At 47.2% G+C, this 12,692-nt stretch overlaps 1 long non-coding RNA gene across 1 annotated transcript in view; it reads right to left on the bottom strand.

The window, feature by feature from the left end:
- Positions 1–979: 979 nt before the first annotated feature.
- LOC129060577 (uncharacterized) overlaps positions 980–12,692 on the bottom strand; it is a 28,300-nt gene continuing 16,587 nt past the window's right edge. Inside the window, exon 4 of the long non-coding RNA XR_008527370.2 lies at positions 980–2,421. This is a non-coding gene — a long non-coding RNA (uncharacterized LOC129060577). The remainder of the gene's footprint in view (positions 2,422–12,692) is intronic.

The following is a 12,692-nucleotide window of genomic DNA, read 5'->3' on the forward strand; positions in this document are numbered from 1 at the left end:
CACATTCACAGTGTTGTGCAACCATCACCACCATCCATCTCCAGAACTTTCTCATCTTCTCAATCTGAAACTCTGCACCTGTCAAACACTCTCCATTCTCCTTCCTCCCAGTCCCCCGCAACCACCATACCTTCTATCTCTATGAATTTGACTACTCTGGGGACCTCATATAACTGGGATCATACAGCATTAGTCCTTTTGTGACTAAAATGGTTGATATGGTTTGGCTGTGTTCCCACCCAAATCTCATCTTTTTTTGAGACGAATTCTCGCTCTTGTCACCCAGGCTGGAGTGCAATGGTATAATCTTGGCTCACTGCAACCTCCGCCTCCCGAGTTCAAGCAATTCTTGAGAGTAGCTGGGATTACAGGCGCCTGACACCACACCCAGCTAATTTTTGTATTTTAGTAGAGATGGTGTTTCACCATGTTGGCCAGGTTGGTCTCGAACTCCTGACCTCAGGTGATCCACCCGCCTCGGTCTCCCAAAGTGCTGGGATTACAGGTGTGAGCCACTGCACTTGGCCCCAAATCTCATCTTGAATTGTAGCTCCCATAATTCCCACATGTTGTGTGAGAGACCCGGTGGGAGATAACTGAATCATGGGGGTGTTTTCCCCCATGCTGTTCTCATGGTATGTCTCACGAGATCTGATGGTTCTAGAAGGGGAAACCCCTTTCACTTGGCTCTCAGTTTCTCTCTTTGCCTGCTGCTATGTAAGACGTGCCTTTGTTCTTCCCTCACCTTCCACCATGATTGTGAGGCCTCCCCAGCCACGTGGAACTGTAAGTCCATTAAACCTCTTTTTCTTTTCTTTTATTTTTTGAGACGAAGTCTCGCTTTTGTCCCCCAGGCTGGAGCGCAGTGGCATGATCTTGGCTCACTGCCACCTCCGCTTCCCGGGTTCAAGCAATTCTCCTGCCTCAGCCCCCCAAGTAGCTGGGATTACAGGCACCTGCCACCACGCCCGGCTAGTTTTTGTATTTTTAGTAGAGACAGGGTTTCACCATGTTGGTCAGGCTGGTCTCGAACTCCTGACCTCAGGTGATCCACCCGCCTTGGCCTCCCAAAGTACTGGGATTACAGACGTGAACCACCGCGCCCAGCCTAAACCTCTTTTTCTTTATAAATTACACAGTCTCATGTATGTCTTTATCAGCAGCATGAAAACGGACAAATACAATGGTTAATATCATGTTATGTGAATTTCACCTGTATTTCAAAAATTTTCATAATCCCAGCACTTTTGGAGGCCGAGGTGGGCAGATCATTTCAGGTCAGGAGTTTGAGATCAGCCTGGCCAACATGGTGAAACCCTATCTCTACTGAAAAATACAAAAGTTAGCCGGTCATGGTGGTGGGTGCCTGTAATCTGAGCTACTTGGGAGGCTGAGGCAGGAGAATTGCTCCAACCTGGGAAGCAGAGGTTGCAGTGAGCCGAGATGGCGCCACTGCACTCCAGCCTGAGTGACAGAGCGAGACTCCGTCTCGAAAAAACAAAAACAACAATATCAGCCTCGTCTTTACCCTATTTTAGCCAAGGACTAAATCTGAGTTGAGGTGACCACAACCCCTTCTGAATCTACTCACCACTGTCATCCCCAGGGACAAAACTGACTTGGCAGGGGATCAGAATCAGTGCGTATGGTGGCAGCTGCAGCCAGGCCCTGTCCATAGGGGGCCTGTGAGATCCTGGTAGGAGGAAATGCTGTCCAGGGCCTCAGACAACGGCTCCATGGGCAGATCTCAAGTTTAAGTGCATAAGAAAAGTGGCTCCACTGTGGTTTCCTCTCTAAGTGTTCAAAAGCAGACCGCTCATTTCTGCTAATGGAAAGGGCTGTATCCGCTTCCCGGATTTTGTGAATGGGGTAAAAACCCATGAGAAAAATCTCCTATGCAGCCCTGCCAATTGCACCCCATCTATTTGTTTTCTGAGCATAACTTCAGGTTAATTATTTATAATGGGGCTACAAATGAAGTGTTAGGAGTAGACAGGCTTCCTCTTCTAATTGCCAGGTTTCTGAGAAGGAGCCTTAGCCTGGAGGGATTTTTGTGATGAGAATGCAAGAAAATGGAAAAAGGTGAAATGTGCTTTGGCCTGCTCCAGAAAACAGCCACAGTACTACCGAGAATTAAAAGGAAAAATTACAGCCAGGCGCAGTGGCTCACACCTGTAATCCTAGCACTTTGGGAGGCCAAGGCGGGCAGATCACGAGGTCAAGAGATCGAGACCATCCTGGCCAACATGGTGAAACCCCGTCTCTACTAAAAATACAAAAATTCGCTGGGCGTGGTGGCGGGCCCCTGTAGTCCCAGCTACTCGGGAGGCTGAGGCAGGAGAATCACTGGAATCCGGGAGGCGGAGATTGCAGTGAGCCGATATCACGCACTCCATACTGGCGACAGAGCAAAAGCTCCTTCTCAAAAAAAAAAAAAAAAAAAAGGAAAAATTAATCTTTAGTAACCAGATTATGGAAAGAGAGGGAAGACTGAGGAAAGATGGTTTCACTGAAAGTCCTCGTGCTACTTGGACTTGGACTTTGTTTTTTGTTTGAGGTTTTTTTTTTTTTTTTTTTTTTTTGTGAGAGTCTCACTCTATTGCCCAGGCTGCAGTGCAGTGCCACGATCTCGGCTCACTGCAACCTCTGCCTCCCGAGCTCAAGGGATTCTTCTGCCTCAGCCTCCTGAGTAGCTGGTACCACAAGCATGCACCACCATGCCTGGCTAATTTTTGTAGTTTTAGTAGAGATGGGGTTTCGCCATGCTGGCCAGGCTGGTCTTGAACTCCTGGCCTCAAGTGCTCCACCCACCTTGGCCTCCCAAAGTGCTGGGATTACAGGTGTGACCCACCACGCCCGGCCTGCTGCTCGGACTTTATCTGAATCTCCTACAGCCAGAAGTCAAGGGGAGCTGCCCACTAAGTCACCTGCCTGATGCGGAGTGGACTTGTTGCTGATTCTGAAGATGAAATGGCACGAGCCCACCTTCTGGTGGAAATTCCAGAGCCAGGGAAGGGGCTGGGGTGGAAGAGACTTGGCCATGAAATCAAACTGAACTTCAGGCAGGGCATAGTGGCTCATGCCTATAATCCCAGCACTTTGGGAGGCTGAGGAGGTGGATCACTTGAGGCCAGGAGTTCAAGACCAGCCTGGGCAACATAGCAAGACTCCATCTCTACAATAATAAGTTTTAAAAACCTAGCCTGGGCCAGGCGTGGTGGCTCACGCCTATAATCCCAGCACTTTGGGAGGCCGAGGCGGGCGGATCACGGGGTCAGGAGATCGAGACCAACCTGGCTAACACGGCGAAACCCCGTCTCTGCTAAAAAATACAAAAAATTAGCTGGGCGTGGTGGCGGGCACCTGTAGTCCCAGCTACTCTGGAGGCTGAGGCAGGAGAATGGCATGAACCCGGGAAGCAGAGCTTGTAGTGAGCCAAGATGGTGCCACCACACTCCAGCCTGGGCGACAGAGCGAGACTCCATCTCAAAAAAACAACAAAAACCTAGCCTGATATGTGGCTCATGCCAGTAGTCCTAGCTATTCAGGAGGCCAGGGTGAGAGGATCACTTGAGACCAAGAGCTCGAGGCTGCAGTGAGCTAAGATCACACCACTGCACTCTAGCCTGGGCAACAGAGTGAGACGCTGTCTCAAAAAAAAAAAAAAAAAAAAAGTCTGGGCGAAGTGGCTCACGCCTACAATTCCAGCACTTTGGGAGGCTGAGTTGGGCAGATCACTTGAGGTCAGGAGTTCAAGACCAGCCTGGCCAAGATGGTGAAACCTCATCTCTACTAAAAATACAAAAATTAGCCGGGTGTGGTGGCGGGTGCCTGTAATCTCAGCTACTCAGGAGGCTGAGGCAGGAGAATTGCTTGAACTCGGGAGGCGGAGGTTGCAATGAGCTGAGATCGCACCACTGCACTCCAGTGGGTGACTGAGCAAGACTGTCACAGAAAAAAAAAAAGTTCTATGGAGAGGACCTGATTAGTAGCTTAATTTCGATTGCTGGAAGATTTTCCAATCCTGCCATGTAGGTCTGAGTTTCTGTGGATTCTGAGGCTCATGTTACTTCCTCACATTGCACTCTGTGCACCTCAGCAAGAATTATTCATTTGGGGTGAAATTTAATAACACATAGATTTATTCTAGACATTGCATTTGCCTGTCGCAGAGGATCAAAACAAAGTGTCTCCTAGAAAACCCAAGACAAGGAGTGAAGACGAGGCTGTGACTCTCAGGTCAAGAAACACCACGAAAGATTGAAGACATGGAAAGATGATAAAGTGTGATACCAACCCTCTTCTGATGTTAACCACCAAACCACCAGCTCCCTGAATGGGGTGGGCACCATAGTGCACAGGACCAAGTTGGTAAATGTTGCTTGCAACTAGGCACATTGGCTGATGCCTGTGATCCCAGCACTTTGGGGGAACAAAGCAGGCGAATCACCTGAGGTCAGGAGTTCGAGACCAGCCTGGCCAAGAGTGTGAAACCCCATCTCTACTAAAAATACAAAAATTAGCCAGGTGTGGTGGTGTACACCTATAGTCCCAGCTACTCAGAAGGCTGAGGCAGGAGGATTGCTTGAGCCCAGAAGCTGGAGGCTGCAGTGAGCTATGATGGCCCCACTACACTCCAGCCTGGGCAACAGGACAAGACCCTGTCTCAATACCAAACAAACAAAAAAGGCCGGGAACAGTGGCTCACGCCTGTAATCCCTGTATTTTGGGAGGCCAAGGCAGGTGGGTCACTTGAGGTCAGGAGTTCGAGACCAGCCTGGCCAACATGGTGAAACCCCGTCTCTACTAAAAATACAAAAATTAGCAGGAGTGGTGGTGCACACCTGTAATCCCAGCTACTCAGGAGGCTGAGGCAGGAGAATCACATGAACTCAAGAGGAAGAAGTTGCAGTGAGCCAAGATCACACCCCTACACCCCAGCTTTTATTTATTTCATTTTATTTATTTATTTGTTTGTTTATTTATTTTTGGAGACGGAGTCTCACTCTCTCGCCCAGGCTGGAGTGCAGTGGCGTGATCTTGGCTCACTGCAAGCTATGCCTCTGGGGTTCCTGCCACTCTCCTGCCTCAGCCTCCCGAGTAGCTGGGACTACAGGTGCCTGCCACCACGCCCGGCTAATTTTTTGTATTTTTAGTAGAGACGGGGTTTCACCGTGTTAGCCAGGATGGTCTCGATCTCCTGACCTCGTGATTCACCCACCTTGGCCTCCCAAAGTGCTGGGATTACAGGCGTGAGCCACTGCACCAGGCTCCCAGCTTTTACTTTTTATTTTTATTTTTTTGAGACAGTCTTGCTCTGTTGCCCAGGCTCGATCTCAGCCCACTGCAAGCTCCGCCTCCCGGGTTCACATCATTCTCCTGCCTCAGCCTCCTGAGTAGCTGGGACTACAGGCAACCTGCCACCATGCCTGGCTAATTTTTTGTATTTTTAGTAGAGACGGGGTTTCACCGTGTTAGCCAGGATGGTCTCGATCTCCTGACCTCGTGATCCGCCAGCCTCAGCCTCCCAAAGTGCTGGGATTACAGGCGTGAGCCACCGCGCCCGGCCATTTTTTAAGAGTGAGAGTCTATCTTTTTATTTTATTTTATTTTATTTTAAGTTCTGGGATACTTGTGCAGGATGTGGCAGGTTTGTTACATAGGTAAACATGCTCTATCTCTTAAAAAAATAAAAAATAAAAGACCAGGCACGGTGGCTCACACCTGTAATCCCAGCACTTTGGGAGGCCAACGTGGGCAGATCACCTGAGGTTAGAAATTCAAGACCAGCCTGACCAACATGAAGAAACCCGTCTCTACTAAAAATACAAAATTAGCCAGGCATGGTGGCACATGCCTGTAATCCCAGCTACTCAGGAGGCTGAGGCAGAGGAATCGTTTGAACCCAGGAGGCGGAGGTTGCGGTGAGCTGAGATCGCACCATTGCATTCCAGCCTGGGCAACAAGAGCGAAACTCCGTCTCAAAAAAATAAAATAAATTTTTAAAAACTGGGCCCGATGAGTCACTCCTGTAATCCCAACACTTGGGAGGCTGAGGTGGGAGAATCACTTGAGCCCAGGAGTTCGAGACCAGCCTGGGCAACGTCGTGAGACCCTGTCTCTACAAAAAAAAATTTAAAATTAGCTGAACGTGGCTAAGCTAATTTTTAAAAAATTAAGATCATAGCTCACTGTGGCCTCCAACTCCTGTCCTCAAGTGTTCCTCTCACCTCAGCCTCCCAAATAGCTAGGACTACAGGCATGTGCCGGCATATCAGACTAGTGTTGTTTTTTTTTTTTTAATTATTAAATGGTGTGCACCTGTAGTCCCAGCTATTTGGGAGGCTGAGGCAGGAGGATGGCTTGATCCCAGGAGGTCAAGGCTGCAGTGAGCCCTGATCATGCCAGTGCATGCTAGCCTGGGTAACAGAGTGAGACATTGTCTCAAAAAAAAAAAAAGAGAGAGAGAGAGAGAGATGATCCCCATGAGAGGATGTGGAGGCCTCATATGTTGCTGAAGGGATTGTAAAATGGGGCAGTTGCTATGAAACACGATCTGGCAGTTCCTCAAAAAGTTAAACATAGAATTACCATACGACCCAGCAATTCCACTCCTAGGTGCATACCCAAAAAAGCTGAAAACAGGTGCTCAGATGAACACACATACACACAAGTTTAAAGCAGCATTATTCACAATAGTCAAAAGGTGGAAACTTCGCAAATGTCCATAAATGGACAAACAGATAAACAAATTGCGGTATACGAACCGTAGAATATTTCTCAGTCATAGAAAGGAAAGAAGTACTGACACGTGCTACCACGCAGATAAAGCTTGAAAACATTCTGCTGAGTGAAAGAAGAGAGAGGCAGAAAGCCACACATTATACAATTCCACTTACATAAAGTATCTATAATAGGGCCAGGTGCAGTGGCTCATGCCTGTAATCCCAGCACTTTGGGAGGCTGAGACGGGCAGATCACTTGAGGTCAGAGGTTTGAGACCAGCCTAACCAACATGGTGAAACTCTGTCTCTACCAAAAATACGGAAATTAGCCGGGCATAGTGGCGCACGCCTATAATCCCACCTACTCTGGAGGCTGAGGCAGGAGAATTGCTTGAACCCTAGGGCGGAGGTTGCAATGAGCCAAGATTGCACCACTGCACTCCAGCCTGGGCAACAGAGTGAGTCTATCTCAAAAGATATAAAATAGGCTGGGCGTGGTGGCTCACACTTGTAATCCCAGCACTTTGGGAGGCCGAGGCGTGTGGATCACCTGAGATCAGGAGTACAAGACCAGCCTGGCCAACGTGGTGAAAACCTGTCTCTACTAAAAATACAAACAAATTAGCCAGGTGTGGTGCCGGGCACCTATAATCTCCGCTCTTTGGGAGGTTGAGGCAGGAGAATTGTTTGAACCTGGGAGGTGGAGGTTGCAGTGAGCCAAGAGCACACCATTGCACTCCAGCCTGGGTGACAGAGCGAGACTCTGTCTAAAAAAAATAAAATGAAATAAAAGTCTATAATAGATGACTCCATAGAGATAGGAAGCAGATTGGTGGTAGCCAGGGGCTGGAGGAAGGAAGAATGAAGAGTAGCTGTTTAATGGATACAAGATCTCCTTTAGGGCCGGGCGCAGTGGCTCACGCCTGTAATCCCAGCACTTTGGGGGGCCGAGGCGGGCGGATCATGAGGTCAGGAGATCGAGACCGTCCTGGCTAACACGGTGAAACCCCGTCTCTACTAAAAATACAAAAAATTAGCCGGGAGTGGTGGCGGGCGCCTGTAGTCCCAGCTACTCGGGAGGCTGAGGCAGGAGAATGGTGTAAACCCAGGAGGCGGAGCTTGCAGTGAGCTGAGATCGCGCCACGCACTCCAGCCTGGGCGACAGAGCAAGACTCCGTCTCAAAAAAACAAAACAAAACAAAACAAAACAAAAAACTACCCAGGCATGGTGGCATATGCCAGTGGTCTCAGCTACTGGGAAGGCTGAGATGAGAGGATCACTTGAGCCTGGGAGGTCAAGGCTGCAGTGAGCTATGATTATATACCTGCACGCCAGCCTGGGCGACAAAGAAGGACCCTGTCTTAAGAAAAAAAAAAAAAGAGGCCGGGCACAGTGGCTCATGCCTGTAATCCCAGCACTTTGGAAGGCTGAGACGGGTGAATCACCTGAGGTCAGGAGTTTGAGACCAGCCTGACCAACATGGTGAAACCCCGTCTCTACTAAAAATACAACATTAGCAGGGCGTGGTGGTGCGTGCCTGTAATCCAAGCTATTTGGGAGGCTGAGGCAGAAAACCCTGTCTCTACTAAAAGTACAAAATTAGCAGGGCATGGTGGTGCATTCCTGTAATTCCAGCTATTTGGGAGGCTGAGGCAAAAAAAAAAAAAAAAAAAGAAAGAAAAAAAGCAGGATAAAAGAATGTATATATGGGCCAGGTGCTATGGCTCATGCGTGTAAGCCCAATACTTTGGGAGGCCAAGGCAGGAGGATAGCTTGAGCCCAGGAGTTCGAGACCAGCCTGGGCAACAAAGTGAGACCCTGTCTCTACAAAAAATTTTAAAAATTAGCCAGGCATGGTGGTGCACACCTGTGGTCCCAGCTGCATAGGAAGCTGAGGCAAGAGGATCGCTTGAGCCCAGGAGATTGAGGGCACAGTGAGCCATGATCGTGCCACCACACTCCAGCCTGGGTGACAGAGTGAGACTCTGTCTCAGGAAAAAAAAAAAAAAAAGATAATAATACAAGATAATAATAAAAAGAAAAGGGTTACATGTACAATATTTCCAACAAAACAGACCGAAATAATAACATTGGTTACCTTTTGGTAAAATGACTTTAATTTTCCTGCCTCTATTTTCCTGAACTTTCTATATATTCTGCTATGTGGACATACATTATAATAGTCAAAAAAATAAACTTTAGTTTTTAAATGCAGCCTCGTTGAACAAAGGAAGAATTGCAGTTTCCACTGTAGCCTTTTTCCATAGTTGAAGGATGCACGCTAAAAAATAAAACACAATGCTCTCAAATATAGCAACCTCCCTTAGCAATCTTTTCAGAGATGAGAAATTGTTCTCTGAAACAATTTTTTAAAAACAGCATTTACAGTCTGGGCAACATGGCAAAACCCTGTCTCTACTAAAAATACAAATATTAGCCGGGCGCGGTGGCACATGCCTGTAGTCCCAGCTACTCGGGAGGCTGAGGCAGAAGAATGGCTTGAGCCCAGGAGGCGGGGGTTGCAGTGAGCCAAGATCGCACCACTGCACTCCAACCTGGGCAACAGAGTGAGCCCCTGTCTCCAAAAAAAAAAAGGAAAAACCGCATTTAAGAAAATATTGAAAGTAAAGGTCATGCATGTTTACAGCATCCTGATTTGTCATCGTGTTTTGTTTTAGCCTGCTCTTACTCTCTTTAATTCTGCCATGAATCTGGAAGACATAGCCGGGGTGCAGCTAAAATTTCGCCTTTGCTAATAACTTAGTTTATGAATGTTATAAATATAACTGGTTTGTAAGAGAGAAAGCAGATTCTTGGCAAAAACTGAATGTCTCTTAAGATGGGCTTAATTAAAACAAAACACTCTAAATAAAATATCTCATCAGCACACATGAAAATTTTAGAAGCTGAATATGACAAAGTAGGTTTAAAGACATTAAGAATATTTAAAGCAAACATTCTTCTGTTTAAAGAGTCCCAAAATATGTCTGGGAGTACACAAAACATCAGGACCACAGAACAAAGACTCTGTGCTTGAAATTGTTAAATCCACCTTAAAAGGAACAAGAAATATGACTGTAATCTCGTTGAGATTAGACAAAACCAGGAAGGTGATAAATAACAGAAGGAAGTACCTTTCAACATAAGAATTTTCAGCTTTATTCAAGAGACCTCAGCTCTAAAAAAAAAATTTTTTTTTTAAATAAAAGTGACAGTGGCAAGTAGCCACATTTGAGGCAAAACTTAATGGTTAAAAGACAATTTAAGAAGTTATTTCCAGCCAGGCGCAGTGACTCACGCCTGTAATCCCAGCACTTTGGGAGACCAAGGCGGGCGGATCACCTGAGGTCAGGAGTTCGAAACCAGCCTGGCCAACATGGAGAAACCCCATCTCTACTAAAAATACAAAAATTAGGCTGGCACGGTGGCTCATGCCTGTAATCCCAGCACTTTGGGAGGCTGAGGAGGGTGGATCATGAGATCGGGAGACCAAGACCATACTGGCTAACACGGTGAAACCCCATCTCTACTAAAAATACAAAAAAAATAGCCAGGCGTGGTGGCAGGCACTTGTAGTACCAGCTAGTCAGGAGGCTGAGGCAGGAGAATGGCTTGAACCAGGGAGGCCAAGCTTACAGGAGCAGAGATCACGCCATTGCACTCCAGCCTGGGTGACAGAGCCAGACTCCATCTCAAAAAAAAAAAACAAAAAATACAAAAAATACAAAAATTAGCCAGGCATGCTGGCGGGTGTCTATAATCCCAGTTACTCGGGAGGCTGAGGCAGGAGAATCGCTTGAACCTGGAAGGTAGAGGTTGCAGTGAGCCAAGATCATGCCACTGCACGTCAGCCTGGGCAATAGAGCCAGACTCCGTATCAAAAAAAAAAAAAAAAAAGAAGTTATTTCCAGTTTCCCAGTTAGAAAAGGCTTTGTTTATTTGTTCAGTTTAATATGAAGTTTTACTACATTTTCCAAAGTGATCTTAGCCACATATCATGTAAGTAACAAAGAACAAAGTTCTCCCATTTGAATTTCTGAAACAGATGAGATTTATAGAAGCTCCTCTTGGAGTTTCATATTCCAAATGGTCAGTTAAAAACAACCTCTGAAGAGCAACAACCTTTAAAATGTATTTGCCAAAAACCAAGCATTACATTTTTTTTTTTTTTTTTACTTTTTTTTTTTTTTTTTTTGAGACGGAGTCACTCTGTCGCCCAGGCTGGAGTGCAATGGTGTGATCTCCTCTCACTGCAACCTCCACCTCCCAGGCTCAAGTGATTCTCCTGCCTCAGCCTCCCGGGTAGCTAGGATTACAGGCACCCGCCACCACACCCAGATAATTTTTGTATTTTTAGTAGAGATGGGGTTTCACTATGTTGCCCAGGCTGGTCTTGAACTCCTGACCTCAGTTGATCCACCCACCTCGGCCTCCCAAAGTGCTCGGATCACAAGCATGAGCCATGGTGCCCCGTCACTGCAGCCTTGACCTCCTGGTCTTAAACGATCCTCTCACCTCAGCCTCTTGAGTAGCTGGGACTACAGGCACATGCCACCTTGCCTGGCTATTCTTTTTTTTTTTTTTTGAAACGGAGTCTTGCTTTGTTGCCCAGACTGGAGTGCAGTGGCTCAATCTCTGCTCACTGCAACCTCTGGCTCCTGGGTTCAAGCGATTCTCCTGCCTCAGCCTCCCAAGTAGCTGGGATTACAGGTGCCTTCCACTATGCCTGGCTAATTTTTGTATTTTTAGCAGAGCCAGGGTTTTGCCATGTTGGCCAGGCTGGTCTCGAACTCCTGACCTCAGGTGATCTGCCCACCTCAGCCTCCCAAAGTGCTGGGATTACAGGCGTGACCCACTGTGCCCGGCCTTTTTTTTTTTTTTTTTTTTTTTTTGAGATGGAGTTTTGCGCTTGTTGCCCAGGCTGGAGTGCAATGGCGAGATCTCGGTTCACCACAACCTCCGCCTCCCGGGTTCAAGAGATTCTCCTGCCTCAGCCTCTCGAGTAGCCGAGATTATAGGCATGTACCACCATACCCAGCTAATTTTGTATTTTTAATAGAGACGGGGTTTCTCCATCTTGATCAGGCTAGTCTCGAACTCCGGACCTCAGGTGATCCACCCACTTCGGTCTCCCAAAGTGCAAAGTGCTGGGATTACAGGCATGAGCCACTAGGCCTGGCCTATTTTTTTTTTTTTTTTTTAGTAGAGACAAGGTCTTGCTATGCTGTCCAGCCTGGTCTTGAACTTCTGGCCTCAAGCAATCTTCCTATCTCAGCCTCCCAAAGTTCTCGGATTACAGGCGTGAGCTAACAAACCTGGCTGCCAAATGTTTAAGTAGCAAATGTTGCAATTAAATATATCATTTTTAATCTTTATATCTGGAATTCTCAGTGCCTGAAAGGGTTCGTGTATGATTTTTCCTAGATGGGTAGACTCCAAATATTTACGTTTCCCAAGTAAACATCCTACTTTTCTGTTTCCAAATACATCAAACACTCTTGAGTGTTATCACATTCTTTACCCTTTTTTTCCAGGGAGGATCTGGGGGGTGTGCTGGGATAAAGTGAGGTAAAGTATTTCGTTACAATGACTTCCATTTCCCTAAATGTTGGTGTTTTTTGTTTTTTGAGACAGACTCTCGCTCTGTCACCCAAGCTGGAGTGCAGTAGCATGATTTCTGCTCACTGCAACTTCCATCTTCTGGGTTCAAGTGATTCTCCTGCCTCAGCCTCCCGAGTAGCTGGGATTACAGGCACGTGCCACCATGCCCAGCTAATTTTGTTTGTTTGTTTGTTTTTTGGAGACGGCGTCTCACTCTGTCGCCCAGGCTAGAGTGCAGCAGCGCAATCTCGGCTCACTGCAAGCTCCGCCTCCTGGGTTCACGCCATTCTCCTGCCTCAGCCTCCTGAGTAGCTGGGACTACAGGTGCCTGCCACCACACCCGGCTAATTTTTTGTATTTTTTTA

The sequence above is a fragment of the Pongo abelii genome, chromosome 6 (genome assembly GCF_028885655.2).
Source record: "Pongo abelii isolate AG06213 chromosome 6, NHGRI_mPonAbe1-v2.0_pri, whole genome shotgun sequence".
Taxonomy (NCBI): Eukaryota; Metazoa; Chordata; class Mammalia; order Primates; family Hominidae; genus Pongo; species Pongo abelii.